A 15,868-nucleotide genomic window follows, 5' to 3' on the forward strand; every position below is an offset into this window, starting at 1 on the left:
AATATGGGACATCACAGCATTGAATTGAAGTATTCATTATAAAAAGTCTTTGGACTTTAGCAAGAAGATTTCTAAAGTTTTCTTTTCTTTCTGTGTTTTTGGGTAAAACATGTTGCGTTCAAGTTGACTTACAGGATTGGTTAATCATCATGCAAAATTGTTGTTCATTGGGATTGGTAGGAGCTCAAATGGAAAATTTTATACTTGTGTAACGGTTATGAATTTTCACAGGCCACAAACTCAGGTGGAAGGAACGGAATTTCTTTTATTTTCCTATGATGGAACTTAATTTCTATTTTAAGTCTCTCTTCTACTCAGCAGCAGAAAATTTAGTCTTGTCAATTCAAGGTAAATTTAGTCACATAAGAATTTTCTCAGACTTATCTCCCTCCAGGCATAGGGGTGGAGGGTCGTTTTTTCTACATGAAGATGGTAAGACATTCAGGCATTGGTGAAAATAGATCCTCTAGTTGTTGGTCACTGTTATCCTCTAGGCTGGCATTCTCTGAGATATATAGATATAGATCTTTTTCCAGTCCATGACTATATGGTCCACACTACATCCTAGGTTGTGTTATGCCCCTTCTCACCTGGAATCCCACACATACACCAGTGTGTGTGAACTACCAGTAGTGGTAGCTTGCTTTCTTTCAACTAATCTCTGCCCCTTGTTCTGTTGCACAAGGAATGTTGGGCTGCCCTCCTGCACCTCTCTACAGTTCCATCACTCCACTTCTGCATCCTTTTTGTATCAGTCTCACTGCCCTCATTCCATTGCAGTACACTGTCTCCAGACAAGAGAGTCAGAATACACATTTCCACCCCATGGAGACCGTGATCCTATCAGGGCTCAGCCCATAGACAGGACACAGGGAATCTCCAACATCTCTTTGCTTCCTCCAGCTTTCTCTCTTCCCTTTTACCCAGAATTTTTATCTAGAATGGGACAAGAAAATGGCTTTTGCTTCGTGTATTTTGCATTCTTTCTAATTTATTGCTTATGGCCTACACTACAGAGCTTGCTTCCTTCAGAACTTAGACTCCTTGGAACTCAAAAGCACCCCTTCTTCTTTCAGAAAATTTTAGTGCTTACAAATCAAAAGCCGTGCCTGTGAAGACTGCTGCCTCTGCATTAAGTTGAAGAGATTTCTTAGAAATTTAAAAGATGAGAATTGACTACTTAGTTATCTCAGCTGAAAACATATACACTCACCAAGTGGGTGGAAGTTGTCAGGACAACAAAACACGCTAGAGAACAAAAAACCAATAATTCATTCTGATAGTTTTTGATTGTATATTGTCACCAAGTAATGTGGACAAAGGTTTGCAGGAAATGATAGCTTCTATTTTTAAAATTTTAAACAACTTTAAAAGTACTTTCCTAGAGACTCTTCGTGTATTCATTTATGTAACCGTAAGTCCTACAATGATTGAGTGCATGAGTGCACGTGTGCTACAATTAACAAAGCTTGGTTCCAGACTTTAAGCAGCTCTAAGTCAAGCCTATCTGGGACCCTCAAGACACTGGTGAGATAAGTAGACCTAGGTAGGAAAGCCATATGGCACATTTCATTACTAGAGGTTAAATTGTGTTTATCTTGTATTTTTCTGCTCTAGGGAGACATGTGCTCCACAGTTACTTTGATCACCCAAGGAATATAAATCACTCCGAGTCACTAAGGATAGCTACTTTCCGTCCCCACCTCCAGCTTCTGGGGGAGTGGGAGTGTCCAGGGCCCTAAGAAGGTATTTAGGGAAAATGCCTAAAGGGTTCTCATCACCCAGTTCCAACGTGGGGACAGGGGATTCCCCACATCACCGAGCAATGCTCCAGATACCAGCTGGATGTCCTACAATTCAACTCAATTCTAACATTTTCTACCAGGAGATAGAGTCAGGTCCCACAGGTTAAGGGCTAAATCCCACAAGACTGCTCCCCCTCCTTCAAATGCCAGTCTCAAAATCCAGGTTGTTATCTGTGCTTCTGACCTATCAGCTACAGATTAGAGGTTCCCCACAACCCCTTCATGGGTTCAATTAATTTGCTAGAGCAGCTCACAGAACTCAAGAAACTCCTTTACTCAGTAGATGATCAATTTATTACAAAGGATTTTAAAGTATATGAATCAAGTGCCAGATGAAGAGATACATAGGGCAAGGTTTGGGGAAAGGGTGCAGAGCTTCCATGCTCTTTCCAAGCACATCACTCTCCCCAAATATCCATGTGTTCACCAATCCAGAAGCTCTCTGAACCCTGTCCTTTTGGATTTTTATGGAGGTTTCGTTACATAGGCATGATTGACTAAATCATTGGCCATTGGCAATTGAATTCAATCTCCAGGCCCTCTCTCCTCCCTAGAGGTCTGGGGGTGGGACTGAAAGTTCTAACCCTCTGATCACCTGGTTGCTTCTCCTGAAAACCAGCCCCCTTTTGGGTGGGTCCAAAAGTCACCTCATTAACATAACAAGAGACACCTTTGTTGCTCTCATAACTTAGGAATTCCACTTAGGGTTTTAGGAGCTCTGTGCTGGAAATGGGGATGGAGACCAAATATATATTACTTATTATAAATCACAATGTGACACTGCTTTAAGAAGATATAGGAGAATTAAATCAGCCCTTTTAATATTTGAGGTTCTAAAACATGAAATGGCAGTCCTGGGGAATGATTTGGCACACACATGTGTTTTGTTGGCCTTTAAATAATTTGAATTAGCGCCACCACTTAAAATTGGGAGATATCACAAAAGAAATTTAAATTTTGTGTTTGTCTTGAAAATTCCAAAGATCTAGAAGAATGGAGCCCACATTTGGTTGGAGCTGAGACATGTTAGGCAGCCTCTTTTTGTCAAGGTCTGCACTCAAGTTTGGCAACCACCCCTCTCCCCTTTCTGTCTCTAGCTGTCGACTGCACACATTGACTTTTCCTGCCTACCCTTCCATCTTCTGAATTGGTGATCCCTTATGATCCCAGAAAGGAGATCTAACTTTCAAATCCCAAAAAGTTGAAGGAAGAAGCGTGGGTAGAATATGGTGAGGTGTACAATGGATGGAGATTACAAGTCACAGAGAATCCAGGTCACCTGCCACCTCTGCCTTCAGCAAGTCTCCTTAGGTCAAAGCAAGAGGTTCCCTAACCTCCTGGTCTCTGTGTGAGTTGCAGATGTGTTTATCAGCTCCTGCATCTCAGTTCCAGGCCACCGCAGCCAGGAGAATCTCTGCCATCAGCGTGCTCCAACATGGCCTCTACCAGGGCAGCTGTTCTGAGGCCCTTGAGCTATGTGTGAATCACTAACTGTAGGCACCAACTGAGGCTCTTGGTGCTCCCAGAAGGGGACAAAAGGGAGTGACTCTCCAGTAAACCATAATCAGCCCAGTCAGGGCACCAGAATGATCCTATAGGTGCAAGTACTTGAGTAACTTGAAGCATCTGGTCAACCCCACATCCGTTTTTTTTTTTGTTTTTTTTTGTATGTGTGTGTGTACATGCATATGTGTATGCATGGACAAGAAAGTTAGGGTATGTACGAGTTTGGAGAGCACCCCAAATAGGACAAACAGGGGCAGGGCCTACGTATGTCCAGATCTAGGCTTGGGGCAACCCACCCAGAGGATATGCCAGTCCTGGTCATCCCAGGAACTGGAGAGAGACTTAGAAAATTTTGAAAAGACACTTCAAAGCCCAGGGGGCCTAGTAGTGCAGGAAAGTGAACAGGGGAGGGGCTCTGATGTCCAAATTTATGGACAATACTGTCTACGGACTTCCACTTGTACATTTGCCTCAGGTCCGGAGAATGTTATGGTAGTCTTCCTCTGCTTATCACTTCAACTCCACAATTTGTTACTACTTTGATTTCTCTAAATAGACTGTTCATTCAGAAAAAACATTTATTGAATATATATATCACATATAGTGCTATGAATTTGTGAAATTTCATATAGTATTATGAAAATTCATATAGCGTTATGAAATTGTGAAAATACAGGCTGCGTCTCTGCCCTCATGAGCCTCCAGTCTAGTGCCCTATTGAGCTGAGTTTCTCTAAAGTTTAAATCTTTTAAAAAATAATTGCGTGGGGCCGGCCTGGTGGCGCAAGCGGTTAACTGCGTGTGCTCTGCTGAGGCGGCCCGGGGTTCGCCAGTTCGGATCCCAGGAGCGCACCGATGCACCGCTTGTCAAGCCATGCTGTGGCGTCATCCGATATAAAGTAGAGGAAGATGGGCATGGATATTAGCCAAGGGCCAGTCTTCCTCAGCAAAAAAAAAAAAAAAAAAGAGGAGGATTGGCAGATGTTAGCACAGTGATCTCCTCACAAAAAAAAAAAAAAATTGTGTAAGAGGTGGTATAGTAGAAGACCTCAAGAAGAACAAACAAGTATAAAGACCATGACTTTAAAATTTTTCATCTCAGGCATACTTAAAAATCTAGGTTTTACTATTATTTCTTTAAGGAATACCACTTACCCAGTTAATTTGTATAATATATTTTAATGTAAATATGGGCCACATTATGATTTACGTCTTAATGGATTGACAATTGGCTTCCTTATATAACTTTCCTAAAAGCAATCAAAGCAGGGGTCTGGCTACAGTTACGATGGTGACTTTGGTACATTTCAATTGAAAGATCAGTGGCTCAGAAAACCCAGAGTTTTTGGTTTTGTTTGTTGAATTTGATTATTCCAGTCCCTAGGAAAAGGGCTTACCTGTAATTGGCACTCAATTAGGACTTGAGAAACTAATAAACCTGAGAATACATAAAATGATCAGTTAAATGGGTTTAGCTGCCCTCCTGAACACTTATCATCTGTTTCATGTACCCCTAAGCCTCACCAAGACTAAGGTAATTTTGAACCTATTGAATATTTTCCAATATGTTTTGGAGAAAATTTTGATTTCTCCGTAATGGAGTTTAGTATTTTATCTGGTCATAATTAGCAGAATAAACATTCATCTCTTGACTATTACCATGCAAAAGAATCTAAAATCATCAGTTTCCCCATACTTTAAAGTATGATATTAACTCTGATTCAGAAGTAGTGATATGATCATAACCTTTCAAGAAAATGAAATTTAAATTAGAATAAGAAAACTTATCTTAGATTTTCAGAAGGGTGTTATGGGTCAAGAAGAGAGCCTCAATTTTGCAAATGAATTAATGTTTGCTATCAGAATTCATATTCAAGGAATATGGTAAATTTGTTGGGAAATGGTAAGGATATGCACATGTCCATAGACTTCCAGGGGCGTTCTATAGAAAAAGAATTGGTGATCCTCTCTTCACACCTATTCAAAACCCTATCCCTACTCTTCCATCAGCATCAGGCAAACACAAAGACATTGCAATCAATCAGGATGTTCTTATCCATCCACTAGGTGAAGTAATCAATAGTTCATTCCTTCCCAAAGACTTGTATCAAGATTAGCACTGTCCTAAGTATGAGGATTTAAACATGAATAAAGACATGCTTCTTGCTCTCTGAGAGCTTATGGTCTAGTTCTCACAGAAAGAGGGAGGAATGGCAGGTAACATTTATTGAGTAACTCAAATTTTCCCCCCACTGTATATATTCTTTCGTCCAAATAAAAACCCTATGAAGTAAACATCAATCAAAATTGGAATTGCTCTTACCACTACACCATGTTGCAAGAATCCCAATTCATATTTTCAATGTCAAGAACAGCATCTTGGCTCTAGAAAACCTTTTATATTTTGTCTATTTTATCTTTTAACTATTTTGACTATTTTCACACTTAGAATCATTATAGAAGTCTAAGGAACCAGAAGGTTGGTCTCTGCTGCGCTAAATTTATATGTTTATGAACATAAATAACACAAATATATTTATATATGTATAATGTATAAAGTGTTTCGATTTCTTGCTTTTATTTAGTTTTTGTGGTAAATACATCCTGTAGGCCTGGGAATTCTGCATTTTGAACTAATTACACAAAAACTAGAAACTGTACAACTGTATCAATCTATTAATATCTCCATTAGAAATATTTGGAAAAGAAATTATCCATATCTTCAGTGAATTATGGGAAGTATCAATAGCAAGGAACAAGTATGATTGAATGCTGTTATTATAATCATTATATGTGAAATTTTATTTCTTATCATACTTGTTTTGGCCACCATTTATTTTTCCCAGTGGTATAGCAACATCTGTGAAATAGTGGACTATATTATAGTAGTGATAAATAGTATTTGAAATAAAATTTTCTTAGTTAAATTATTTGATTCTTTCTAGACCATTAAATTAGGGCTGGAAAATAGCTTTTCTATTATGTGCTAACTCCAAGTGATTTGAGGATGACTGTGAGGTCATTTCCAACCTTTGAGAAAAAAGGTGCATTGCTAGATTAGTAATGTCTGTCATGAGAAACGTTTTGGGAGAGGGGGAATTCATGCTACGTATTTGCCCTCCCTGATCTAGATTGCTAGTTAAATAATCCTAAATTTTTCTTTTCTAATGTAAAATCAGTTCATCTATTAAGATAGAAAAACTGATTAACACATCTCTCTAACTACCAAAATGGAAACTCATTTTCTTATCATAAGGAACAGGAGAAAGAACCTTTGGAATGGGAGGTTTCAATGATAAAAATTACTTTAATGAAATGTGCTCTACATTTCAAAGTCATATCCTAAATTCATGATTGAAGATCTAAGAAATAGAAGAACAGCTATAACTCTACATTTTCAGCATGTTCTGCTTGTCTTTTATTTCAGACTGCTAAAATCAGGGAGGGGAAAGCTGCTCATATTTTAAGAATCAGCAGTATCATAAACCATTTCTCCTGACTTAACGTCTTTATAATAAAAAAATCTACTATAATAAATTCATTGCTAGGTTGTGTTTTTATTACTACAATCTCTCCCATGAGTTCTCAGTTAAAAATATTCTGGGGGAGGCAGAAAAATGTCATTTGTGTCAGAACATAATTTTCCACCTGCTGAAAAAAAGCACACAGTTTGTGATAGTTACCTATTATTTTTTTAAAGATTGATATATAAGCTTATATATTTATAGCAAATTAAAAAAATAGATGGAAGCACATCATCCTATGAAGTTATTGTTATAGAAGTAACCATCATAAATTGTGAAGTGTCTGATATCCATTCCAAGCTTCTATAAGGAAAAAAAAGCCCAAATCTCTAAAACAAAGAAGATGAAAAAAAAAAAAAAAGAAGAATGGTACTGAATTCATAATCTTGGTATCTATTCATGACAGATATTCATATTTTTTCTTTTTTATTATGAAATAAAAATGTACTGATTCAACTCTAGTGTCTATTAATTTGTCTTGTGCTACTTTTAAAATTTGGATAAATATATTTTAAGTTTAAAAAAATGTTTTGCTTTGTGACTATGCTAATTATGTCTAAACTACCCCAGGCTATACTGAGGCTCCTTCAGAAGTTATCTTTTGGCAGTGTCTCCTATATGCATTTAAATCAGGCACAAGTCATCAGGTGCATATATTGATACCCAGATTTGACCCACTAAATTCAAACCTGCCTGTATACTTGCTATGGGCTAAGGCAATAATCCAAGATGAAAAAGGTTAACTCAACTCTGGGTTTAAGCAGGCAAATCACCAAGAGTAAAAGGACTTACTCTCTTTGTTCTAAAGATTCCAGATCCTATTTCTGGAATTACCCTTGTGTTGATATTTCTTCTTCTTCTCTATGGATACTGCCTCCTTCCAGAACTTCACAATTTTCCATCCATATGTAATACCCTTGATTCCAACAGCTCTTAATCCCACCTCACTCTCAATAGCACCAACAGAGTCATCTTCGAGGGGAAAAAAAAACAATTATAACATTCTTAACTATTTAAAAACACCAGTGTCAATGTTGCTTCAAAATCTGGCTTCAATGCATCTCTCCAGAGTTATTTTCCCTGACTTAATCCTCGCACTCCAACTATGCTGGACTATCAACATTCCCTGAACACTCTGCAGCCTTTTGTGACACCACGTCTTATTCAACTCTACCTTTCCACCATCTTTTCCTTGGTGCTTTAATGTAGTCTCATCACCTGTCTTTGTTACCTTGTTTTCTTGGGTCAGTATTTGGCCTCCTCTTTTGGCCTCTGTTAGGAAAAACCGTGAAAGACTTTAAAATGGGCAATGGAAAATTTCTGGGTAGACTTTCAATGGAATGTTGGCATTTTCTAGCTGCCTCTCTGGAGATATCTCATTCTATGGCAACTTTGAGTGTCGTTGATTAGATTATTTTACAACTCTGCAAACTGTGGAAAGCTTATAGTAATGCAAATGAATGCTGTCCATAGAAATACAAAGAAACTTTGTTCAGTAGATACAATTGGTTTCTGTCTTCTAGAAAAGATGATTTCAAACTTTGCATTTTATTGTCCTACAGCATATTAAACCATTTTGCATCTATTAGGAAATTCTTTTCAGCATTATTGATAATATAAATATATGTATATATATAATAACTATATATATATATATAAAATTTGGATTCTCTTTTGAACCAGTTTTATTTTTTTTTCTGTCTTTTATTTTTATGTTTTAAATCTATTTTATTTTATTATTATTTTGTTATTTTATTGTGGTCACATTGGTTTATAACATTGTATGAATTTCAGGTGTACATCATCATACTTCTGTTTCTGCATAGATTACATCATGTTCACCAACCAAACGCTAATTACAATCCATTACCACACACATGTGCCTAATCACCCTTTCGCCCTCCTCCCTTCCTCCTCCCCCTTTGGTAACCACCAGTCCAATCTTTGTCTCTGTGTGTCCGCTTGTTGTTGTTTTTATCTTCTACTTATGAGGGAGATCATGCAGTATTTGACCTTCTCCCTCTGACTTATTTAGCTTAGGATAATACCCTCAATGTCCATCCATGTTGTCACAAACGGCTGGATTTCATCCTTTCTTATGGCTGAGTAGTATTCCATTGTGTATATATACCACATCTTCTTTATCCATTCGTCCCTTGATGGGCACTTAGGTTGCTTCCAAGTCTTGCCTATTGTGAATAATACTGCAATGAACACAGAGGTGCACGTATCTTTACACATTGGTGTTTTCATGTTTTTTGGATAAATAGCCAACAGTGGGATGGCTGGATGGTATGGTAGTTCTTTCCTTAATCTTTTGAGGAATCTCTATACTGTTTTCCATAGTGGCTATACCAGTTTGCACTCCCACCAGCAGTGTATGAGAGTTCCCTTCTTTCCACATCCCCTCCAACGCTTTTTGTTTCCTATCTTGTTAATTATAGCCATTCTGATGGATGTGAGGTGATATCTCATTGTAGTTTTGACTTGCATTTCCCTGATAGTTAATGATGTTTAACATCTTTTCATGTGCCTGTTGGCCATCTGTATATCTTCTTTGGAGAAATGTCTGTTCAGGTCTCTTGCTCATTTTTCAATTGTGCTGTTAATTTTTTTTTTGTTGAGATGTATGAGTTCTTTATACATTTTGGAGATTAACTCCTTATCAGATGTATGGTTTGCAAATATCTTCTCTCAAGTGTTAGGTTGTCTTTTCATTTTTTTTTTTTTTTTTTTGGTGAGGAAGATCAGCCCTGAGCTAACATCCGTGCCAATCCTCTTCTTTTTGCTGAGGAAGACCAGCCCTGAGCTAACATCTATCGCCAATCCTCCTCGTTTTTTTTCCCCAAAGCCCCAGTAGATAGTTGTATGTCATAGTTGCACATCCTTCTAGTTGCTGTATTTGGGACGCGGCCTCAGCATGGCCAGAGAAACAGTGCGTCGGTGCGAGCCTAGGATCTGAACCCTGGGCCACCAGTATCGGAGCGTGTGCACTTAACTGCTAAGCCACAGGCCGGCCCTGTCTTTTGATTTTGTTGATGGTTTCCTTTGCTGTGCAGAAGCTTTTTAGTTTGATGTAGTCCCATTTGCTTATTTTTTCTATTGTTTCTCTTGCCTGGTCAGACATAGTGCTGAAAAATATGTTGCTAAGACCAATGTTGAAGAGTGTACTTCCTATGTTTTCTTCTAGAAGTTTCATGGTTTCAGGTCCTACATTCAAGTTTTCAAACCATTTTGAGTTAATTTTTGTGTATGGTGTAAGATAACGGTCTACTTTGATTTTTTTGCATGTGGCTGTCCAGTTTTCCCAACACCATTTGTTGAAGAGACTTTCTTTCCTCCATTGCATGTTCTTGGCACCTTTGTCAAAAATTAGCTGACCATAGATGTGTGGGTTTCTTTCTGGGCTCTTGATTCTATTCCATTGACCTGTGTGTCTGTTTTTGTGCCACTACCATGCTGTTTTGGTTACTATAGCTTTGCAGCATATTTTGAAATCAGGGAGTGTGATACTTCCAGCTTTGTTCTTTTTTCTCAGGGTTCCTTTGGCTGCTTGGGGTCTTTCGTTGTTCCATATAAATTTTAGGATTCTTTTCTGTGAAAAATATTGTTGGAACTTTCATAGGGATTGCATTGAATCTATAGTGGCTCTAGGAAGTATGGACATCTTAACTATGTTAATTCTTTCAATCCAAGAGCATGGGATATCTTTCCATTTCTTTGTGTCTTCTTCAATTTCTTTCAGCAATGTTTTATAGTTTTTAGTGTACAGGTATTTCACCTCTTTGGTTAAGTTTATTCCTAGGTATTTTATTCTTTTTGTTGCCATTGTAAATGCAATTGTATTCTTACTTTCTCTTTCTGCTGCATTGTTGTTAGTGTATAGAAACAGAACTAATTTTTTATGTTGATGTTATATCCTCCAACATTACTGTATCCATTTATAATATCTAAAAGTTTTTTGGTGGATTCTTTAGGGTTTTCTATATATAAAATCATGTCATCTGCAAACAGTGACAGTTTCACTTCTTCTTTTCCAATTTGAATCCCTTTTACTTCTTTTTCTTGCCTGATTGCTCTGGCTAGGACTTACAATGCTATGTTAAATAGGAGTGGTGAAAGTGGGCATCCTTGTCTGGTTCCTGTTCTTAGAGGGATAGCTTTCAGTTTTTCACCATTGAGGATGATATTAGTGGTGGGTTTGTCATATATGGCCTTTATTATGTTGAGGTACTTTCCTTCTATACCCATTTTGTTCACAGTTTTTATCATAAATGGATGTTGTATCTTGTCAAATGCTTTCTCTGCATCTATTGAGATGATCATGTGATTTTTATTCTTCATTTTATTAATGTGGTATATCACATTGATTGATTTGTGAATGTTGAACCATACCTGAATCCCTGAAATAAATCTCACTTGGTCATGGTGTATGATCATTTTAATGTATTGTTGTATTCGATTTGCTAGTATTTTGTTGAGGATTTTTGCATCAATGTTCATCAGTGATATTGGCCTGTAATTTTCTTTTTTTGTGTTGTCTTTTTCTGGTTTTGGTATCAGGGTAATTTTGGCTGTGTAGAATGAGTTAGGAAGCTTCCCCTCCTCTTCAACTTTTTGGAAGAGTTTGAGAAGCATAGGTATTAAGTCTTCTTTGAATGTTTGGTAAAATTCACCAGGGAAGCCATCTGGTCCTGGACTTTTATTTTTAGGGATGCTTTTGATTACTGTTTCGATCTCCTTACTGGTGATTGATCTCTTCAAATTCTCTATTTCTTCTTGATTCAGGTTTGGAAGGTTTTAAGAATTTATTCATTTCTTTTAGATTATCCAGTTTGCTGGCATATAGCTTTTCGTAGTATTCTCTTATAATCTTTTGTATTTCTGAGGTGTCCATTGTAATTTCTCCTCTTTCATTTCTGGTTTTACTTATTTGAGCCTTCTCTCTTTTTTTCTTGGTGAGTCTAGCTAAAGGTTTGCCAATTTTGTTTATCTTTTCAAAGAACCAGCTCTTGTTTTCATTAAATTTTTTCTATTTTTTTTATTCTCTATTTCATTTATTTCTGCTCTGATTTTTATTGTTTCCCTCTTTCTACTGATTTTGCAATTTGTTTATTCTTCTGTTTCCAGTTCCTTTAGGTGAACTGTTAGATTGATTATTTGAGATTTTTCTTGTTTGTTGAGAGAGGCCTGAATTGCTAGAAACTTCCCTCTTAGAACCACGTTTGTTGTATCCCACAAATTCTGGAATGTCGTATTTTCATTTTCATTTGTCTGCAGGTATTTTTTGATTTCTCCTTTGATTTCTTTGTTGACCCAATCGTTGTTCAGTATCATTTTGTTTAATCTCCACATAATTGTGGCTTTTCTGGTTTTATTCCTATAGTTGATTCCTAGTTTCATACTGTTGTGGTCAGAAAAGATGCTTGGTATCATTTCAATCTTCTTAAATTCATGGAGACTTGTTTTGTGGCCTAATATGTGATCAATCCTGGAGAATGTTCCATGTGCATTTGAAAAGAATGTGTATTCTTAGGTTTTTGGATGGAATGCTCTGTATGTACGTACTAAGTCTATCTGTTCTTGTGTGTCATTTAAGGCCAATGTTTCCTTATTGATCTTCTGTTTGGATGATCTATTCATTGGTGTAAGTGGAGTGTCCAACTCCCCTACTATTATTATGTTACTGTCTATGTCTCCTTTTATGTCTGTTAATAATTGCTTTATATATTTATGTGCTCCTACATTGGGTGCATAGATATTTATGTTATATCCTCTTGTTGGATTGTTCCCTTGATCATTATGTAGTGCCCTTCTTTGTCTCCTTTTACAGTTTTTGTTTTAAAGTCCATTTCATCTGATATGAGTATTGATACCCTAGCTTTCTTCTCATTGCCATTTTCATGGAGTATCTTTTTCACTTTCAGTTTGTGAGTGTCTTTAGGTCTGAAGTGTGTCTCTTGTATGCAGCATATATATTGGTCTTGTTTTTTTAATCCAATTAGCCACCCTTTGCCTTTTAATTGGAGCACTTAGTCCATTGACATTTAAAGTAGCTATTGATAAGTATGTACTTACTGCCATTTAAAAATTTTTTTTCGCAGTGTTCTGTTCCCTTCTTCTTCTCTTGCTCTCTTCCCTTGTGGTTTGATGGCTTTCTTTAGTATTATGTTTGGGTGCCTTTCTCTTAGTTTTTTGTGTATTTATTATAGGTTTTTGGTTTGTGATTACCATGAGGTTCGTATATAGTAACCTATGTATATAGCAATCTAATTAAGTTGATGGTCTCTTTAGTTTCACCTCTTTCTAAAAGCTCTCCTCTTTTACTCCTCTCCTCCCACATTTTATGTTTTTAATATCATATCTAATCTCTTTTTTATGCGTTTGTATCTGTTACCCTCTTATCATGGAAATAGATAATTTTTCCTATTTGTTTTCTGCTCTTTCCCCCTTAAATAATTCCCTTTAGCATTTCTTGTAGGACAGGTTTCTTGATGATAAACTCCTTTAATTTTTGTTTGTCTGGGAAACTCTTTATCTCTACTTCCATTCTAAATGATAACCTTGCTGGGTAGAGTATGCTTGGCTGTAGGTTTTTTCCTTTTAGCACTTTAAATATATCGTGCCACTCTCTTCTAGCCTGTAAGGTTTCTGCTGAGAAGTCAGCTGATAGTCTTATGGGGTTTCCTTTGTATGTAACTTGTTGTCTTTCTCTTGTAGCTTTTAGGATTCTCTCTTTATCTTTAATTCTGGACATTTTAATTATGATGTGTCTTGGCATGGGCCTCTTTGAGTTTATCTTGTTTGGGGCTCTCTGTGCTTCCTGTACCTAGATGTCTGTTTCCTTCCTTAGGTTAGGGAAGTTTTCAGCTATTATTTCTTCAAGTAGATTCTCTGCCCCATTGTCTCTCTCTTTTCCTTTTGGGACACCTATTTACATAGATGTTAGTGCACTTGATCTTGTCCCAGAGGTCCCTTAGACTGTCCTTACTCTTTTTAATTCTTTTTTCTTTTATCTGTTCAGCTTGGGTGATTTCCTCTAGTCTTTCTTCTAGTTCACTGATCTGTTCTTCTGTATCCTCTACTCTGATTTTAAGACCCTCTAGTGAATTTTTCATTTCCAGTATTGTATTCTTCATTTCTGATTGGTTCCTTTTTATATCTTCTATTTCTTTGTTGACGTTGTCACTGAGTTCATCCATTCTTCTCCCAAGATCAGTGAGCAATCTTATGACTCTTTGTTTGAACTCTCTGTCAGGTAGATTGCTCATTTCTGTTTCATTTAGTTCCTTTTCTGGGGTTTTGTCCTGTTCCCTTACTTGGAATGTATTCCTTTGCCTCCTCATTTTGCCACTTTCCCTGTCCTTGTATATTAGGTAGGCCAGCTATGTCTCCTGATCTTGGAAAGGTGACTTTATATAAGTGATGCCTTATGAGGCCCAGCAGCATGGTTCTCTCTCATCATTGAACTAGTTTTATAATCTTACTGGTTCCCTCATTAATAAACAAGCCACATAAAATATTTTATATCTGTATAAGAGTCATGGATTTATATTTTTAAAAATTATATTTGAACCATTTTGGAGGGTCCACAGAGATAGACAATGGATTCACCTGAAAGAGCCAAGTTGTTGGAGGAGTGTACCTCATAGGCTGTTTAGTCCCAGGTACATATTTTCTTGGCTCCCAGAGGAAATACCAAGTAGCAATAAAATTTAAACTGTGCTGACTCTGTTTCAGTGTGTTTCCCCCTCTACTAATTGTGTGTGTGTGTGTGTGTGTGTGTGTATGTGGGGGGCCAAGGGGATTGTACAGTATGATAATTTATTCTATATTGGTGACGACAATGATTAGAAAATTGATTTTATGGTGTAACTTTTTGATAATCTCTGTCAGGTGGATGATGGAAATATGTTCTCTGATGAATGAGAAATGACAGTTTTTCTGTTTATGTTTATCTTTTGCCTGTTTGTGTGCTCAAATCAAGAATTTCCTGTAGACTGATAATGAGAACAACACTTAAAGGGCTGAATCAGTGAGTTTTTGTGTTTCTGTGTTTCATTTTGACCTTTGCCTAAGGTTGTAAAACTGAAGCTATGTGCTAAGTGTCAATGTATCTATGTGTCTGTGTTCCTGTAATAAGGAAGCCCTTGACTTTCAGTATGTGACTATGCAATGTTTCCCTATTTCTGGAGGGTTCTAATAAATTAGATCGTAATGCTTCTTAAATTAGAAGAGCTCTCTTTTGGTTGGTTGTCTAGCTGACACCGTGGGCTACGGAATCTGGTCTGTACCTTTGATTATCTTTGACTGGGCTATTTTACAACTCCTTAAATAGCAGAAAACTGATAGTAATACAAATTACTCTTGTTTACTGAAATGTAAATGAGTTTTTCCAGTAGAGATACATTTGATACCTGCCCAACCAAAAAATGTGTTTCCACGATTATGTTGTATTTCCCCGGTTTTGCATCTGTGAGCCGTCTTCCCAACATTCCTGAGTGCGTCTGCATATCTACGTCAACATTAATATCTACATATACATCTGTCTGTTCTTCACATTCTCCTTTACACCAGCTTTAATCTTTTACAAGCACTCCTTAGTTAACGCCCTAAATAAAATCCTTGAAATCTGTTCACTTTATATTTGAATAAGAATAATGGTCTTAACTTTTAAAAAATTACACTTTACCAAGGCTGGCCCGGTGGCCTAGCAGTTAAGTTCGCACGCTACACTTCTGTGGCCCGGGGTTCACTGGTTCAGATCCTGGGAGTGGATCTACACACTGCTCATCAAGCCATGCTGAGGCGCTATCCCACGTACAGCAACTAGAAGGGTGTACAATTATGACATACAACTACCTACTGGGGCTTTGCGGAGAAAAAAGGAAAAAAAAGGAGGAAGACAGGCAATAGATGTTAGCTCAGGGCCAATCTCCCTCAAAAAAAAATTACATTAAAAATAAAATTACACATTAACAGCTCCCTTGGCATTTTGTTAATACTTATGCATTATATAATAATTTCTCTATTT

This window comes from Ceratotherium simum, chromosome 10 (assembly GCF_057802395.1).
Source record: "Ceratotherium simum simum isolate JZ-2026a chromosome 10, ASM5780239v1, whole genome shotgun sequence".
Lineage (NCBI taxonomy): Eukaryota > Metazoa > Chordata > Mammalia > Perissodactyla > Rhinocerotidae > Ceratotherium > Ceratotherium simum.